Source organism: Coffea arabica, chromosome 1e (genome assembly GCF_036785885.1).
Source record: "Coffea arabica cultivar ET-39 chromosome 1e, Coffea Arabica ET-39 HiFi, whole genome shotgun sequence".
NCBI classification, from domain to species: domain Eukaryota; kingdom Viridiplantae; phylum Streptophyta; class Magnoliopsida; order Gentianales; family Rubiaceae; genus Coffea; species Coffea arabica.
Window position 1 is genome coordinate 8378220 of NC_092311.1, and position 18899 is coordinate 8397118.

Sequence of the window (18899 nt, forward strand, 5' to 3'; positions counted from 1 at the left end):
ACATGCCAAGTAGTATTAGCAAAGGAATAACAAAGTACTACAAAATAATTAACAAAATAGCCTTTAGGGAGTGTAGTTTATGGGCAAATGAGCATTATCTATTTAAAGTACCAACTTTTTATGGGCATTTTACTCTCAAACATATAATTTATGATAAATTTATAAATGTTTGTAAGTAAAATTCAAAAAGTATTACACTGATTTCTTACAAAACGAAAACTGGCAGGTTATCTTTTCAACATAAATTAAATTTTTTTAAAAAAAGAAATGGCCCATAAAGTACCAACTCTTTGTGGGTTTCCTCCATTACATGAATAAATATTCTGCTATTTATGGGCATTTCACTCTGAATCATTTAATTTACGTTAAATACATAAATGTTTGTAAGTAAAATTCAAAAAGTGTTGCACTAATATTTTTATGAAAGGGAAACTGGTAGGTTTTGTATTTAACATAAATTAAATATGTGAAAGCAAAAAAAAAAAAATTACCCATAAATCTATGTCTTGCAAATCTATACTAGTAAAATAGTTTCAAACAAAATTAAATATTAAAATAAACTGTAATTTATACACATTAAAATATCTGTAATTTATACACATTTTGCAACTACTACTTTGTGTTTTCTCTGTAATGAATTTTTTAACTATTGAGAACTTAAGTTTTGTTTTGCAAATCTATACTAGTACAATAGTTTTAAACAAAATTAAACATTAAAATAAATGTTTGAAAAAGAACAAAAGTACATTTATCACTTGCAGTAATGTAACAAAAATTTCTCAACCATTATCAATATTTTCACAAAAGTATTAAAAACTAGCAATTGACAATATTAAAAACTAGCAATTTAATTAGTGACGACTTTTCTTGTCATTATAATCTTGAATAAATCAGTGATAACATTATGTCATCACTAAATTTTCTTTGATTTTGACTTAACAATAATGTCTTATTAATAGCATTTGATTATTTTTAATGAAAGTCTGTTATAACCATAGAATTTGACTTTCGTTATTTTCAATTAATGATGTACTTTAGTGCTGCAATTATAAAAAATTGCAGGGCTAAAATATTTGCAAATTATAAAAGTATATTTTCACTTATATGTAATTAACAAATTTTGCCACCTATATTGATGAAAATTTGTGTTTTTGTACTAAAAAATAAAGAATAATACTATAGCAATAAAATCTATGCTTCAAACCAAATTAAAAATAAAAAAAGCATGATGATTGGTCTCAAATGTTGGGAAAATGATTATTTTTATTGAAACTATGTTATAACCATATAATTTGAGTTTAATTATTTTCAATTACATGATGTTCTTTAGTGCTGCAATTATAAGAAATTAGTATAAAATATTAGCAAATTATAAAAGTACATTTTCAATTATATGAAATTAACAAATTTTGCCACCTATGTTGATGAAAATTTTTACTTTTTTGCTAAAAAATAAAGAATAATACTATAGCATTAAAATCTATGGTTCAAACCATATTACAAATCCAGAAAAAAACATGATTTTTGGTATCAAATGGAGGGAAAATGAGCGAAGTCAAAATTTTGATCAAATCACAGTGGAAGTGCCGCGCAACAAAAACAATATCCAAAGCAAAGCAAAGACCAAAGCAGCGGAACACATTCTGAAAAGAAAAGCAACGGAACACTTGGTCTGAGTTAAAGCAACGGAACACTTGAGCAACACAAACTTTCACCGAGCTGAAACAAACAAGCTTCTGCACTGAGCACAAAACAGAGCTTCCGCACGGCACCTGATACCTTCACCCACACAACAAATCCGTTCTCTGGCTTCTCACTAGCATCACCATGGCTGTCCAGCATTAAAGGGCAAGGTTTTCATTGGAAAGGTTCGTTTTTCTCTCTCCTATACATTTTCCCCAATTATTCCAAATCCCTAATATTCTACAATATTTTTTGCAAATTTCTGCCCAAAATCTTTTAGCTGTCGAGGAAGAAAAGGGGGACGTCGGCAGGGGAACGAAGGAAAAGACTAAAGTTTCATTTGGGGGCTGGTGATTGAGGAAGTGAAACCAGAAACAGAGAAAGGTCTTGGCCTAGAGGGGACACAAAGAAAATACAGAGCAACAGCCGCTCATCGGCCATCACAGCGCGCAATCTCCATAGCTGCCGTCACTCTGCTCTCATCCAATTTCCGCCGCCTTCAAGTTCCGCCACGGCACCTCCATTTCGTGCGCCGCCTAGCTGCCTGACGCATCTCCCCTTCCCGCACGGCCTTTCTCTCTCACTGTCGCTCCTCGATTTCATGTTGCCACCCACCACTGGCGCCCAGCTCCAGCGCGGCTACCATGGCAGCTACAGCCGCCTGATCATTCGCACCTTCCTTCGACCATCACCATCGCCTGCAGACTTCGCCAAGCAAACGCTGTAAGCCGTCTGCCTTCTTTGAATTTTAGTTTTCCATTTTTAGTATGAACATTGAAAAGTCTCAAAGCATGTTTGCCGTGCGTTTGTTCAGTGCCAACTTCATGTTGATTGCTAACGATTTTAGATTGTATGCTATTGTATGTTGTTTGGACTGAAATCTCTTGTGTTTTGACAAATTTTGGGGGGCTAATTACAGTCCCAATTGAGCAAAAATTGCTGGATCCTTCTATGCCCATGTACTGTTTGTTAAAATGCCCGAGTGAAGGTCTAAATAGAAGATTGATGCGTAATCTGCTTGGGGAAGACGATCGTTTGCTTAAATTTGCAATTCTGGTCATTCCATTTTCTTTTTTGTAATTTAGCCCCAGAGTTCCTGAACTAATTTTAGGATTCCCAGTTTTGGAGGATGAAGTATGAGAAGACTTGTATGCAAAACAAAGGTCTCGTTCTTTCTTTATCTTACATCTATTCATATTCAAATATTTATAACCCATTGATATGCACATAACACGCTCATAAAAATATAGCTGGTTAGATGCTCTGAATTTCATTAGCCATAATGTTGACCGTCTGCCTGATGCATTGGATTGTAAATATTGTGAAGTGAAAAAATTCTACTTAGAGACAGCGAACTTTTACTATTCTGATGGCAAGGTGGTGCTCAATGAAAATAAGCTGCCTGATTATTCGATTCAGTGACTGTCTGCCTGATTATTGTTTTTGCCTGTTAATGTGCTAGATTATCACTGTATAGGCAGAAACTCTGGTAAAACAAGATTACACATCTGATATTATGCCTGTTGATGTTACAACAAAAAAAGCTCTCATAATTTCTTGATATTATGTCTGTTGATAGTCAAACAACTATAGCTCATTGATCAGCATTGGCCTAATTTTCAATGATAGAAGAACACATTTTTTTTACTAGCCATTGATGTCTATTTTCATTGTTTTTGTGCTATTATTTTTTCTATTTCATTTTCATAAATGAAATTTTTTTTATCTGTAAATTGGTTGGAAATGATTCAAATTAGTTCTCTCCAATTAAGCCAAAAAGTATATCAATTCGAAATGAGCCAAAAAACAAAGAGTTATTATCTGCCACGCCCTCCTCACGTAGCAAGTGACTAAAGATTTTTAGAATAACTATTATAGGATCTTCTTTAAACTAACTCAGTTCGCTAATTTGATAGGTACTATTTGATACTTTCAAAGCCATTTTTTAGCAAGGAAGGATTGGGAAGGAAGAAAAAAGGGAGATGGGAAAAAAAACCATTAACCACTAGGCTATCTATCAGATTGTTCTTCGCAGTTCATATCCTTCTTCTGTTCCTGCACTGTTTGTTAGTTTGATACTTGATGTTCATTTCATTTTCTTGAAATTAAATGAGTTCTTATTTTTTCCACTTGTTCTTGGGATGGTCACCACAATGTTTGAGCAAGCTGACGGGATTTTTTTTATCAATGCAAGTTTAATTCCGATTTTACACCCGTTGGACTGCAAGTATACAGGTCGCAATTGTAGTACAAGATGTGTATCGGGTCGATCCCACGAGGAGCAATTAAAACAATTATTAGATACTAATTTACTCTATTATTTAGACTTACAATTAATTTGAGCAGAAACTTCAGATTTTAATTCAACTACAAAAATTCTTAAATAGATAAATGCAATTTCACAATAGGAGTAGAATTCACTAAATATTAAGATCTAGGGATGTAGATTCCACTTATGACACAAAAGATCTAAAATGAATTAATTCAACACTTGTTACTGCTCTTGTTTAACCAAGGATTCATTTCCAGAAATACCAAAATCACATTCTCATGATAATAATGGGTTAAAACAGATTAGTTTTTCCTAATCTCTTGGTAAATACTAAATCTGTTCTTATTCACACATGAAATGCAGATTTCATCCACTTGAATGTATTTCTATTCTCATGAATATACTACTCAAGCTCTATTTATGTCATTCCATTATTTTTACCATTTCTCAATGAGTAAAAACAACTATAAACCTGCTATTGGCGATCAACCAACAACAAGTAATCCAACATACACAAGTAGATAAGTTAATACAAGACATAACAAGCATAAATCACAATCACTTCATATCATTTGGCCATAAGCTTCATCTACTCCCTAGATAAAGGAAATTAGCTACTCATGAATGATGAAACACTCATAACTTCATTAATGTAAATCATCATGAATTACAAATACAAACAGAGTAAAGAAAGTCTTAGCCAAGATATGGTGAAGCCTTCCAAAAATCTCCTTTGTCTTGAACTTAGATGATTACAAGATGAAACCTCAATTGTCCTTTGCAAGTACCTAGCTAGAGAGACTATGTTTTTCTGTCAGAAACTAAGCTACGAATGGTCCTCAGATCTCTCCCCATATCTCTGCATAAAAAACACTCAAATGCTCCATTTTTCCAAGTCAAATTCTATCCTTTGATTCCCAAATCTCCACTTTGTTAGCATAGTCAAAAACCAATATTTTTGACTTGAAAATAAGCCACTTTTCTTGCCCTTTTGTCTTCTGAAGCATGTGCACCGAATTCCCTTGCATCTTATAGCTGGAAAGTGGTATGAACACAAGAGAATTGGCTGAGTCAAATTGCAGAATTTCGGCTATAAAACGCGCCTACACAAAACGCGGTTACAAGTCACGTTTTGTGTACTCGCGTATTCACTTTAGCCTTACTTCATCTGCGATTTTCCCTATCATAAAGGCCGAACTAGCTTTTGTGCAAAACACAAAAGTTGTAGCCCTTTGAGTTAGCTTTCCAATGCTTCAAGAATCATCCAAATCGGAGCTTTGTAGCCTGAGATATGATCGAAATACTGTCACCTGTTCAAACCTCTATTTTAACTTCCGACCACAGGGTGCAGCTTCTGTATTCCAACGTTTTGCCCATGAAGATGGCAGAAATGGATTTCGATGTCTTCATACGAATTGTAGGTCTCTTTCTTAGCTTTAAAATGGTATAAAAATCACCTCAATCCGATAAGTGTAGCTCCAGATATGGTCAAAATACTGAAAAGTGTCAAAACTGACTTGTATTGCATTTCCTCACTTGAACGTTTTTCACTTCATTCTTCTTGTTGCCACTTAAATTCATCACCAAATCTCTATTTTTCACCTCAATTGACCTCCTTTGGTGATTGATTCATTATTCCTGCATAAAAATGAAGTTTTTACTATTAAAATCAATAGAAATGCAATATTATCCACTTTTACCAAAAATATATAATTTTACCAAAAACCTCTTTATTTTAATTATAAAACTAAATAATCAACTCAAAATTAACTAATAAAATGCACTTAAAAATACGTAAAATAAACTCTTATCAAATACCCCCACACTTGAATCATTGCTTGTCCTCAAGCAATATAAAATTCCAACCATCAATGATCCAAAAATTTAAAATAAACATATGTAGTATTTCAACTCCATTTCCTTGAATCAAGGTAAATAACCCTTATGTGATCTTTCCATTAAGTTCAAGTACTCATAATATCAAGCAAAGAAGAGCCAAGTATACCATAATTTTACCAATTCAACTCAACTTCTTATTTTTATCCAATTTCGCAAGCAAGCAACTCCTATAGTCAATAAAGATGCTAACTAATCTCATGATCAACTTCTTATTTTTCTTAAAGAGGGATTTAATTTACTTTTATATATATATATATATATATATATATATATATATATATATATATATATATATATATATATATATATTTTAAGGATTAAATATTACTTAAGTTGTGAAAAATGCCTTTTGACGCGAAGATCAACATTTTTAGATGCAGATCCCCGGTTACTCAACATTTCACATACTCAAGTTGCTTTGCATACTCTTAATTCAAGTACCTTTTTACGCGAATGTCGACATTTGTAGATGCCAACCCCCGGTTACTCGGTACGAGAATCATTGGAGCAGAATAACCATTTTTTTTTTTTTTTTTTAACAATATATAATAAAATTCCATCTAAGAGTAATCATGAGAAGAGTATGACACTTATTAACCATATTAATTTCTTATCTTATAAAATTAGATAAAAAGAAGAATTTTCATCAAATATACAAAATGTAGGCATAATTTTCTCCACTTTACTAGATATACTTTCCTATAGATGTAAAAATTATAATCACATAAAAATCATTTCCAAATTTCATGAGAAAAGAAGTATCAAAACCGCATATATTTATTTCAAAAGGATAAGTGACAAAATTTTATTTATTTATTATAGTTAATAACATATATATGTATAAGGTTTTGGAAAAATTTTGACAGAGTCTCCCCTTAAAAGTGGACTAAATCTCCCTGCCAGCAACCACAAGAAACACCATTTAAGCACAAGAATTATATCAAACACAACTAAAATCACAAGTACCACACATTTCTTCCCCCACACTTAGAATACACATTGTCCTCAATGTGTAGGGAAAGAAAAGAAAAGAAACAGAAGAAAGGAACAAGTGACTCCCCAAGTGAGATGACTGCGGTCCAGTGAAGCCTTGAATCATGAGTCATCGACCGCTCAACCATCCACAGGCAACGATCTACTAGTTACTGCCACAAGTTCCAATATTCAAAATAAGGAATGTAAGTTAACATTTTTCAAACAAAAGATAAAAATAACAAGCAAACAAGCAAACAAAAGAAAAGCCAGCCAAAGGGGCAGCCTCAATCATCCCCTTCATCGTCATCTTCATCATCATTGACAGGAGGTGGATGTACGCCCAGATGATGTTCAATGTGGTCTAGGCGAGTATCCAGTCGGGCTAAATGATGGTCGATGTCGTCCAAGCGACCGAAAAGCCGCTGCCAGTTGGTCTGTGGCGGAGGAGGAGGTGGTGCTGCAGTAGATGGTCCAGCTCCATCGCGACCATGTCTAGCCTTTTGTCTCCGCTCCTGAACAGGGCGTGGAATGTCTCCCGTGCCAATACCAAGGCGGCGAAGAGTAGTGATAGTCATCTCAGCACGTGGTGGAACATACTCCCGCCTCATTCCTTCCAACTGAACCTCAAAACGGGGAAAGATTAAAGTCAGTAGACGAGGAAATGATAGTTTGAAGGAAGTCGTCTTACGCCTCGCCGTAGACCGAATGTGGCTAATGATGATATTAGGCAGCGAAATACGAGCATATGGAGATGTCCGGTTATGGAACATGTAATCCAAGAAGTAGATATCGCTCTTGCGAACCTCCGTGTGCCCCGTCTTCTTTGGGATGACATTGTGAGCCATCATGTAAATGATAAGCCGATGACGAGGTTCGAAGACATTCGCCAAAATGGTCTCCTTCCTTGTAGAGCGAAAGGGTTGGTACTCGAGACCAAACCTAGCCATGGCCAATGATGGATCCCACCTCCTATTCGGGGGAACAAACTCCTTCTTCAAATCTACTGGACGTCCATCATCCATACACCCCAAAATAGCAGCCAAATCTTGCCGTGACAAGATGATTCGTCTTCCACGCACCCAGGACTCAACTATTTCTCCACTATGGCGCGCCTTACTTTCAATGTTGGCGTAAAACTCGCGCACCAGGTCTGGGTAGTAATGATTTGGAAGGGTGAGAATCGGAGCCCATCCAAGTTGAGCAAAAGCGTCCGAGATATTATACATCATTTCAACTGTCGGATTCACGTGCATCTCAAACAGGAATTCCAAATTAGCACGCGCCTCATGCCACTCCTGATTCCTGCGAGTGTTGAACCGAGCACTGTCAAATACAGACATTCCCGCTCCACGAGAAGTGCCCTCACCAGGTTGACGACTCACTGGCGGAGGAGAAGGTGAACTCTCCTCTTCAGATACTTCCATTTGTTCATTTTCCTCCCTCTCCTCACTGCTAGAGGACGAGGTTATTACACGTCTTCCCCTTGGCATAGTACCTATTGGAAAATATTGCAATTAAACTCATGTAATTGGACACAATTAAAAATTTAGCCATGAATATCCGAAAATGATCCAAATAATCTCTAATTGATTCCTTCAAGTGATAACACGTCCAATAACTAATATATAGGACCAAATAAGAGAACAAAAATTTATGCCCAAAAATTACTCAAAATCACCAATTGAAACAAGATATGCAATAATTATAACCCAATCGGTGAAATTAGCAACAATTATGATTATAACTATTGAGAATTAACAATAATAATATGCTTTTAGTTATAATCATGCTTAGGCAAAAATTAAGCTAACTAACTCACCAAATCAACCAAATTACTCACTATACACAATGCACATGCTTAAACATCATCAACTAACCCTTTTTAACCATAATTTAACATCACCAATGGCTCAAAAACATCCTAGTTCCTTTTTCCAATTTCATCTAAATATAGCAATTGTGAATTTTAAAGTACTTGAAAACCAATAAATTGCTACATTTAAACATTTAAACATGCTTAAACAATCATAATAATCATGAATAAAATCAAAAATAGCCCTGAACCTCATCAAATTTTCGAAATTAAAAGATGTCAGATAGCTCAGGATAAAAAATATGAACTTCTAAAATCAAAAGATTTGATGAAGAAACTTACCTCAATCACGTAGAAGGATGTTTGGTGATGCTAAAAATGCAAAAAGCCCTATGAAACAACCTCCAATTGACCTCCAATTGAAGAAATTAGAGTTTAAGAACCCTAACCTTCAATCCCTCAAAAACCTGATTTTAGGTGTTTTTCTTGGATTTTAATCGGTTAAAAAGGTTGTATGAAGCTCAAAAGGTGTTGGGGTGATGATTTCTAGCAAGATTATGGAGTATAAATGAAAATTTGTGAGTTGGGTAGAAGGAAGAGGGAAAAACGCGGCTGGAAAAATTGGAGAAGTGAAGAAGAAAGGCTGAAATCGCGTTTCTGAAGGCTATATTCAGATACGGAAAACGCGACTAAAAACGCGCCTTCAACTCGCGTTTTTGAAGTCGCGTTTCCTGCACAAATCTTGCAGGAATGAAAACGCGACTGTGATGGAAAACGCGACTTCGAGTCGCGTTTCTGAAGTCGCGTTTTTGAGTCTTGATCCAGGCTTGAAAACGCGAATTCCATTAAAACGCGACTTTGGGTCGCGTTTTGAAGGCGCGTTTTCTTTTCTGCAGGTGCAGAATTGAAAACGCGATTCCTAGAAACGCGACTTGTAGTCGCGTTTGCTTTGAAAACGCGTTTTCTGCTTCGATTTTTAGCAGAATTTCAACTTTTGAAAAATTACAAAAGGTACCCCAATGACTCAAAATGCATCATAGATCATTTGTTTGCCAATTTTAATGGCTGGAACAAATGTAAAACATTAAAAACATGCATTTTACCCCTTTATAATGAATCAAAAACACCTTTAACGCAAATCGAGGGGTTGAGTTGTTTGATCAAAGTTCGCCTTTTTTGTACTCAATTGGTCTTCCTTGCCTTCAATTGCCAACCCTACATTACAAAAACAACAATTTAGCTAAAACATTGATTCAAACCGCAAAATCACACCAAGTTAACAAATATAACCTAAATATTGGGTTGCCTCCCAATTAGCGCTTTTGTTTATAGTCGTTGGCTCGACTGAAAAAGTTGAATCACTTTAGAGCATTAGAGAGAGATTTTCTCCCCATGGGTCGAAACTCCCGAACCAATCCACCATGTGGTGAACCATGCATTGATCTTCATAGTCCAATTTCCTCAAATGCCAAGGAGGAATATTAGACTTGTCATAGAGAGGCTCAACTTCACCTTGGAGTGGATTTTGCTTGTCTTTTCTGAATTGGCTCAACTTTTCACCATTTTCTTCATGGAATGGAGAATTTATTAAGCCAACTTCCATCCTTATCTTCTCCTCCTTTGTTCCTACACCATGAAAGTTAGTACCAAGGACATTTATAAATTTAACTTCTTCGGTCCTTTCTTGGTTGACCTTTTCATCATATGGCATATTAGAAACAAGAGCAGTAGGCTCTATATTCCCTTCTTTATTTTCCAAATTGAATTCCAATTCCTCACCATTAACCCGTAATATAAGCTTACCTTTTTCTACATCAATTATAGTTCGTGCAGTGGCTAAAAACGGTCGTCCTAGAATAATTGGCATTCTCACATCTTCTTCAATATCTAAGACAACAAAATCCACAGGTATTATAGATTGTCTTACCTTTATGAGCACATTTTCCAAAATACCCGTGGGACGTGTGATTGACCGATCCGCCAATTGCAATGTAATATTGGTAGCTTTTAGCTCTTGAAGTCCCAATCTCCGGGCAACCGATAACGGCATAAGTGACACACTTGCACCTAAATCACATAAAGCATTAGAAAAATGCAATTGACCAATAGTGCAAGGAATAGAAAAACTTCCCGGATCTTTCAATTTAGGAGGGAGTTTATTCTTAATCAATGCACTACACTCTTCCGTTAATGCTATCATCTCATTATCTACAATTTTCCTCTTCTTTGACATGATGTCTTTCAAGAAACGTGCATAAGAGGGAATCTGTGTTATAGCATCAATGAAAGGAATGTTAATGTGCAATTGTTTAAACATTTTGAAGAACTTTTCAAACTCCCGATCCTGTCCATCTTTCTTCAACCTGTGAGGAAAAGGTATCACATTAGAATTTAAATGAGAATTTAATTTGGGATGAAGTGCATCAATATCAATGATAACATGATCATTTTGACTTTCTTGCTCCCCTTCAATTGCTTGCTTCTTGTCTTTTTCACCACCTGAATTTTCAAAATCGAATCCCTCAACCGTTTTACCGCTTCTAAGAATGATTGCATTGACATGCTCTCTCGGATTCACTTCGGTTTTACTTGGTAATTCACCAGGGTTTCTATTGTTAATCACATTGGCAATTTGACCAATTTGAACCTCCACATTCCTGTACATTGTAGTGAGTTGATCCAGTTTCCCTTCTACTCGTTCAAATCTGTCCGAAGTCACCTTAGCAAGTTTTTCCACCGCGATCTCCCAACTTGGTTTAGTTTCAGCCTGTGGTTGCCTTGGTTGAAATCCCGGCGGATTGGTTGGCCTTTGTTGATTGCCTTGATCTTTCCATCCAAAGTTTGGATGATTTCTCCACCCCGGATTGTAAGTATTCGAGTAGGGATTATTTGGAGCATTTCGGTTGTAATTATTGACAAATTGTACCTGCTCAGAATCAACACACTCATTAATATCATGTTCACCTCCACAGAAAGAACAACAAGCTACGTGAGCATTAGATGAACTTGGGCTAACTCCACCTTGTCTACTCAATAACTTCATCACGTTATTCATTTGGGCACTCAACATATTGAGAGTGTCCATTTCGATCATACCTGCGTGACGTCTCGTATTACCTCTTTCATTGGCCCATTGGTAGTTATTTGCGGCCATTTCTTCTATCAAATTTTGAGCTTCTTGGGGTGATTTACCCATTAAAGCTCCACCTGCGGCTGCATCAATAATAGTTTTAGTGGAGAAAGATAAACCATTATAAAAGGTTTGTATAATCAGCCATTCGGGTAGTCCATGGTGTGGACATTTCCGTAACAAATCTCTAAACCTTTCCCATGCTTCATATAATGATTCTCCTTCCATTTGACTAAAACCAGTGATATCCATTCTTAGCTTAGCAGTCTTACCAGGTGGAAAATACTTATTCAAAAATGCTCTTGATAGTTCATCCCATCCAGTGAAAGTATTAGGAGCATGAGAGTGTAGCCAAAGTTTGGCCTTATCTCTCAATGAAAATGGGAACAATCTTAACCTTATAGCATCATCACTAACTCCATTCATTTTAATTGTATCACATATTTCTAAGAATGTAGCTAAGTGTGTATTAGGATCTTCTGCTGCATTACCTCCAAATTGAGACTGTTGAACCATTTGGATAAGTGATGGTTTAATCTCAAAGTTGTTAGCATTTACCGTAGGCCTTGCTATGCTCGTTTGAGATCCTTGTGTTCCTGGTAGAGCAAAATCTCGTAGAACTCGCCTATTTGCTTCATTTTCAGCCATTTCTTCTTCAAATGGTAGTTCTATCAAAATTTCCTCTATAGGTTGCCAAATCTCTTGTTCCTCTTGCTGTGGTGGATGCCTCCTTTGTCTACGTAGTGTCCTCTCAATTTCTGAATCGAAAGGTGCGACTTCTCGAGACTCCCGGTGCATACACTACAAACAGAAATAAGGGATATTATGCAACTTCAATGGTAAAAAAACTGATTACAATATAAAATAAAGCTGTCTAAATTAATAAAGATGATTAGGCTCTAATATTGCCGCTCCCCGGCAACGGCGCCAAAAACTTGACGGGATTTTTTTTATCAATGCAAGTTTAATTCCGATTTTACACCCGTTGGACTGCAAGTATACAGGTCGCAATTGTAGTACAAGATGTGTATCGGGTCGATCCCACGAGGAGCAATTAAAACAATTATTAGATACTAATTTACTCTATTATTTAGACTTACAATTAATTTGAGCAGAAACTTCAGATTTTAATTCAACTACAAAAATTCTTAAATAGATAAATGCAATTTCACAATAGGAGTAGAATTCACTAAATATTAAGATCTAGGGATGTAGATTCCACTTATGACACAAAAGATCTAAAATGAATTAATTCAACACTTGTTACTGCTCTTGTTTAACCAAGGATTCATTTCCAGAAATACCAAAATCACATTCTCATGATAATAATGGGTTAAAACAGATTAGTTTTTCCTAATCTCTTGGTAAATACTAAATCTGTTCTTATTCACACATGAAATGCAGATTTCATCCACTTGAATGTATTTCTATTCTCATGAATATACTACTCAAGCTCTATTTATGTCATTCCATTATTTTTACCATTTCTCAATGAGTAAAAACAACTATAAACCTGCTATTGGTGATCAAGCAACAACAAGTAATCCAACATACACAAGTAGATAAGTTAATACAAGACATAACAAGCATAAATCACAATCACTTCATATCATTTGGCCATAAGCTTCATCTACTCCCTAGATAAAGGAAATTAGCTACTCATGAATGATGAAACACTCATAACTTCATTAATGTAAATCATCATGAATTACAAATACAAACAGAGTAAAGAAAGTCTTAGCCAAGATATGGTGAAACCTTCCAAAAATCTCCTTTGTCTTGAACTTAGATGATTACAAGATGAAACCTCAATTGTCCTTTGCAAGTACCTAGCTAGAGAGACTATGTTTTTCTGTCAGAAACTAAGCTACGAATGGTCCTCAGATCTCTCCCCATATCTCTGCATAAAAAACACTCAAATGCTCCATTTTTCCAAGTCAAATTCTATCCTTTGATTCCCAAATCTCCACTTTGTTAGCATAGTCAAAAACCAATATTTTTGACTTGAAAATAAGCCACTTTTCTTGCCCTTTTGTCTTCTGAAGCATGTGCACCGAATTCCCTTGCATCTTATAGCTGGAAAGTGGTATGAACACAAGAGAATTGGCTGAGTCAAATTGCAGAATTTCGGCTATAAAACGCGCCTACACAAAACGCGGTTACAAGTCACGTTTTGTGTACTCGCGTATTCACTTTAGCCTTACTTCATCTGCGATTTTCCCTATCATAAAGGCCGAACTAGATTTTGTGCAAAACACAAAAGTTGTAGCCCTTTGAGTTAGCTTTCCAATGCTTCAAGAATCATCCAAATCGGAGCTTTGTAGCCTGAGATATGATCGAAATACTGTCACCTGTTCAAACCTCTGTTTTAACTTCCGACCACAGGGTGCAGCTTCTGTATTCCAACGTTTTGCCCATGAAGATGGCAGAAATGGATTTCGATGTCTTCATACGAATTGTAGGTCTCTTTCTTAGCTTTAAAATGGTATAAAAATCACCTCAATCCGATAAGTGTAGCTCCAGATATGGTCAAAATACTGAAAAGTGTCAAAACTGACTTGTATTGCATTTCCTCACTTGAACGTTTTTCACTTCATTCTTCTTGTTGCCACTTAAATTCATCACCAAATCTCTATTTTTCACCTCAATTGACCTCCTTTGGTGATTGATTCATTATTCCTGCATAAAAATGAAGTTTTTACTATTAAAATCAATAGAAATGCAATATTATCCACTTTTACCAAAAATATATAATTTTACCAAAAACCTCTTTATTTTAATTATAAAACTAAATAATCAACTCAAAATTAACTAATAAAATGCACTTAAAAATACGTAAAATAAACTCTTATCACAAGCTCTTCAAACTCTTCAATCCCACGGTTGCTCGAGTAATTGTGGATTTCATCATGAGTGTGGAATTGCTTCATCCTGCAGTGTTTTAGTTTTTTTCTCTCAAAAACTATACATAAGAGTTTTACTTTTTCCAATAATATTTTTCGGTGCAAAAGGCTGTCTATCTACAATTTCCATCACCAAAGAATAAGCTGTAAAATTGGGAATAGTCATTGGAATAGATCTTGGAACTACCTATTCATGTGCTCATATTTACAAAAATGGTCATGTTGAAATCACAGCAAATGACCAAGGAATCGTATTAAGCCATCATGGATTGCATTTGCTGGTAGCGAAAGACTGATTCGATGTTAATGTTGAAAGAACTATCTTTGATGTCAAGAGACTTATTGGATGAAAGTAAGGCACACTCGTGTATTTATCATTTTTGCTGGAACATTTTGGTGTGTATACATATGCTCACTGAAGTCTTAACTGTTATATAACAGGATTGAGACTAATGAAGTTTAGACGTTCCTTGTAAGATTGTGAACAAGGATGGAAAACCTTATATCTAGGTGAAAATTAAGGATAGTAAGGTTAAAGTCTTCAGTCTTGAGGAAATTAGTGTAATGGTTTTAACTAAGATGAAAGAAGCAGCTGAAGCTTTCCTTGCAAAGAAAATTAAGGATGTTGTGGTAACTGTTCCCGGTATAGTTCAATTTCTAGAGTTATTCGTTGAATCATATTTTACTTCAATGATGCCCAGAGGCAGGCAACAAAGAATGCAGGTATTATTGCTGGGCTGAATGTTGCTAGGACTATCAATGAACCCAGAGCAGCAGCAGTTGCCTGTCTAACTACGAATTAAAAAAGTTTATCTAACTACACTAATTAACTGTTGATTTTGCAAAATATTGAACAATGATTAAAGCAACCAATTTCTTGTATAAGTTTTATTAGTTACATTTCTTATAAAAAGCTTTCATATGGTTCTAATTGCTCTATTTTATTGTAGGCAAAGGCTTTCATCAAAGGATTATAGAATATTTCATCAAGTTGATTAACAAGAAACATGGAAAGAACATCAGCAACCACAATAGACCACTTGGAAAACTGAGGGAAGCTGAACGTGCCAAAAGAGCTTTAAGCAGCCAGCAGCAAGTTAGGACTCATGCTTGATTTGACGAGTTGAACAATGACCTCTTTAGCAAAAACATGGGACTTGTCAAGAAGGCTATGGGGGATGCTGGTTTGGAGAACCACCAGATGCATGAAATTGTTCCTGTTAGTGGGGCTACCAGGATCCCAAAAGTCCAATAACTTCTCAAGGACTACTTTGATGGAAAGGAACCCAACAAGAGTGTAAAACCAGGTGAAGCAGTGGCTTATGGGGGTGGTGTTCCAGGAGGTATTCTAAGCCGGAAAGGTGGTGATGAAAGCAAAGGTACTTTTTAAAATTTTTAATGGACATGTAAAACTTGATATTTTGCAAACTTAAGATGCAACTTGATTGTCTCAAGAAAGTTGAAACTGTTGGTATTGAAACTGTTGCTGTGGTAATGACCAAGTGATTGGTACTTGTGAATTTATTTTGCTGCTTCATAATTTATAAATTCATTCCTTGTGAACCCAGAACAAAAAAAAAATTTGCATGTGACCAAGTTGTAGCAATATCTTGCTACTTCCATTAACTGTTACTGCAGTAATGACCAAGTGATTGGTACTTGTGAATTTATTTCATTGTCATCTGAGTTGTTGTTACATGTTAATGGAATGTATTTGAATGTCAAAGGAGCCTCTTTCTTTTGAATCATCTATACTAAATTACTGCTGTATATGTAAATATCATGCTTTCCTTTTTCTTGTGAATCATCATTACTGCATTGGCTGTATCCTTTGTATTAGTACATGACTACTCTTTGAACTAATATATTTTTGACTAATACTCCTTTTCACTCCCAGCCCAAGTTCACGATACACACCACATCACTCTTTTCATCACCTAAAATATTAAAAATATTACAATAACAAATACAACCTTACTAACAGGTCTAAAGTTCCCACGCCTTGCGTGGGAAGCAATCACCTAGTTTTAATATATAAACAACCAAAAGCATAAACATTAAACAATAATTACTGTGGGAGTCCAATTTAATTGTTCAATAAGTTGAGCTATTTAAAGAAGAAGAAAGAAAATTAAAAAAAACTGTTTTAGAGAGCTCTTTAGTTGAGCTTATGCAGTGTTGTATTTGTATAGATTGGACTGTGATTTCTAACTTCTTGCTGGTGTTGTAATATGTGGGCCCAAATTATATGAGGTTCTTAATGAATTGTAATTTTTGTCTTAATAATCTAAGTCTCATTACTTGTTCTTTATTATTGTACTCCTCCCCTTACCTACTTCTTTTACTCTTTTATGACAGATAAATGCTATTCATACTAGCTTTTGGAAGATATCTATGGTTATGGTTGAAGAATGTTGAAGACAAAATTGCCTTTTGCTCATGGAGTGGTTCATTTAGATGTTCTTCAATTTCTTAAACTGTGATTGCTTTTGTAAATGTACCTTATGTACAAGTGATATTTTGGACAAATGTTATTTTTGTAGGCATTAGTTGGGCAATGTACACTTGAATTTGGCATTTGAGAATGCTATATTATTACCATGTAATCTAATGCAAATACTTTTGGTTATCAATCGTTTATGTTTATTTGTATGGTTTGTTCAAAATCAATGATTTAGCAATGATTACAGGCCAAATTATGACTATTAAGCTATTATGAAATTATCTAATGACAAAAAAAAGTTGTCACAAAATAGAAAATAAAAACTCCTTGTCACAACAGAGACTGTCACTAAATCTAAGTTACATTTGTGACGACAATTGTTGTCAGTAAAATAGTTATATACAATGGCTTTCGGTGCTTTTTAGTGACGACTTTAAGTAGAGCATTTTTGACAAAAGGTCAATTCGTCAATAAAACACTTCCAGATTGTCGTCACTAATGACAACTATTTAGTGACGACCAAATAGTTGTCACTAAATAGTTGTCATTAGTGACGACAATCTGGAAGTGTTTTATTGACGAATTGATCTTTTGTAAAAAATGCTCTACTTAAAGTCGTCACTAATGAGAACTATTTAGTGACGACATTTTAGGTCGTCACTGTTTACTTTTATCGACGGGGATTTAGTGACGACTTTGTGACGATCAAAAAGTCGTCAATAAAAGGTATTTGTGACGATATTTGTATGTTCTGTGATGACTTTGTGTTGTCACTGATGAACAATTTTCTTGTAGTGTATACCAAGTTGGGATAGTTTGGGTGGCCACATGGCATACATGCAATGCATAGCCCTGAAGTCAAATTTTATTCTTATCTGAATAAATCTTACCTTTAATGAACTAGATACGTAGCAATCTATCATTAGCCAAGCTAGATCACCATTATTTCCTCGATGCCTGAATCGACATTCCAACCACCACTTCGCTAAGAAATTGTGTCCACCAATCATGTCATCCCTAGAAATTCATAATCCTTTTCAAATTTTACATGCAACTACCTTTATTGAATTTTCAAAAGTCCAGAAAAGTCCATATTCTTCCCCCATCTTCGTTCTATAAATAGAAGACTTCTCATATCTATTTTACTCTTTTTTGCTTCCAATATTCTTCTTCCAGTTTTAGGTTTTCAATTTCGAAAAACCATCTATCTAGGAAATTTTGTCTTTTCTCCTCCAGTGAATACTCCCTTCTATAATTTTTTTAGGCAATCTTATTTCTGCATCTTAATCAGTAAGTCTCTCTTCCGATTTATTTATCGCTGATCACTCCAATATCTCTATATCTTTATTGAAGCATAGGTAGATTCCTGTGATTATTAGAGTAGAAATCGTTTCTTCTTCTTCCTCTTCTTCATCGTCGCCCTTTTCTTCATTTGGTCAAAATTTTGGTCCTAAGTATCTCCCAGAACTATTGGAACCCATAGAAGTTATGAGTTCTCATACTTCTTCTAGAACCCCATCTACTAACCTTCGAGTAGATCCTGTAGAGCAGGCTAACCCTTCCGAGTAGCTCCCTATTGTATAACATGCTTCTTCAGAAAAGTTTGGTACCAAGTAAGGAGAAGGTGAGGTCAGTGTTAGTGACCAATGTCACCACCCATATGCTCAGGTTTACCTACCTGACCATGGCTTCAGTGACTTTAGCTACATCCCCAATTTCTCCTTTACTCTTTCTCAAGGGGACATGGACGAGTTAGCTACCACTTATTCCATCTCAGAATC

At 35.3% G+C, this 18899-nt stretch overlaps 2 long non-coding RNA genes and 1 other non-coding gene across 3 annotated transcripts; all 3 read left to right on the forward strand.

The window, feature by feature from the left end:
• Positions 1–1640: 1640 nt before the first annotated feature.
• LOC113737430 (uncharacterized) lies at positions 1641–15976 on the forward strand. The gene is made up of 3 exons (XR_011825121.1): positions 1641–1868; positions 1964–2406; positions 15626–15976. It is a non-coding gene; the product is annotated as an uncharacterized lncRNA (long non-coding RNA).
• LOC113743752 (small nucleolar RNA R71) lies at positions 11927–12033 on the forward strand. The gene has a single exon (XR_003461191.1). It is a non-coding gene; the product is annotated as a small nucleolar RNA R71 (small nucleolar RNA).
• Positions 15977–16013: 37 nt separating the features above from the next.
• LOC140021245 (uncharacterized) lies at positions 16014–17308 on the forward strand. The gene is made up of 2 exons (XR_011825122.1): positions 16014–16054; positions 17034–17308. It is a non-coding gene; the product is annotated as an uncharacterized lncRNA (long non-coding RNA).
• Positions 17309–18899: the final 1591 nt, after the last annotated feature.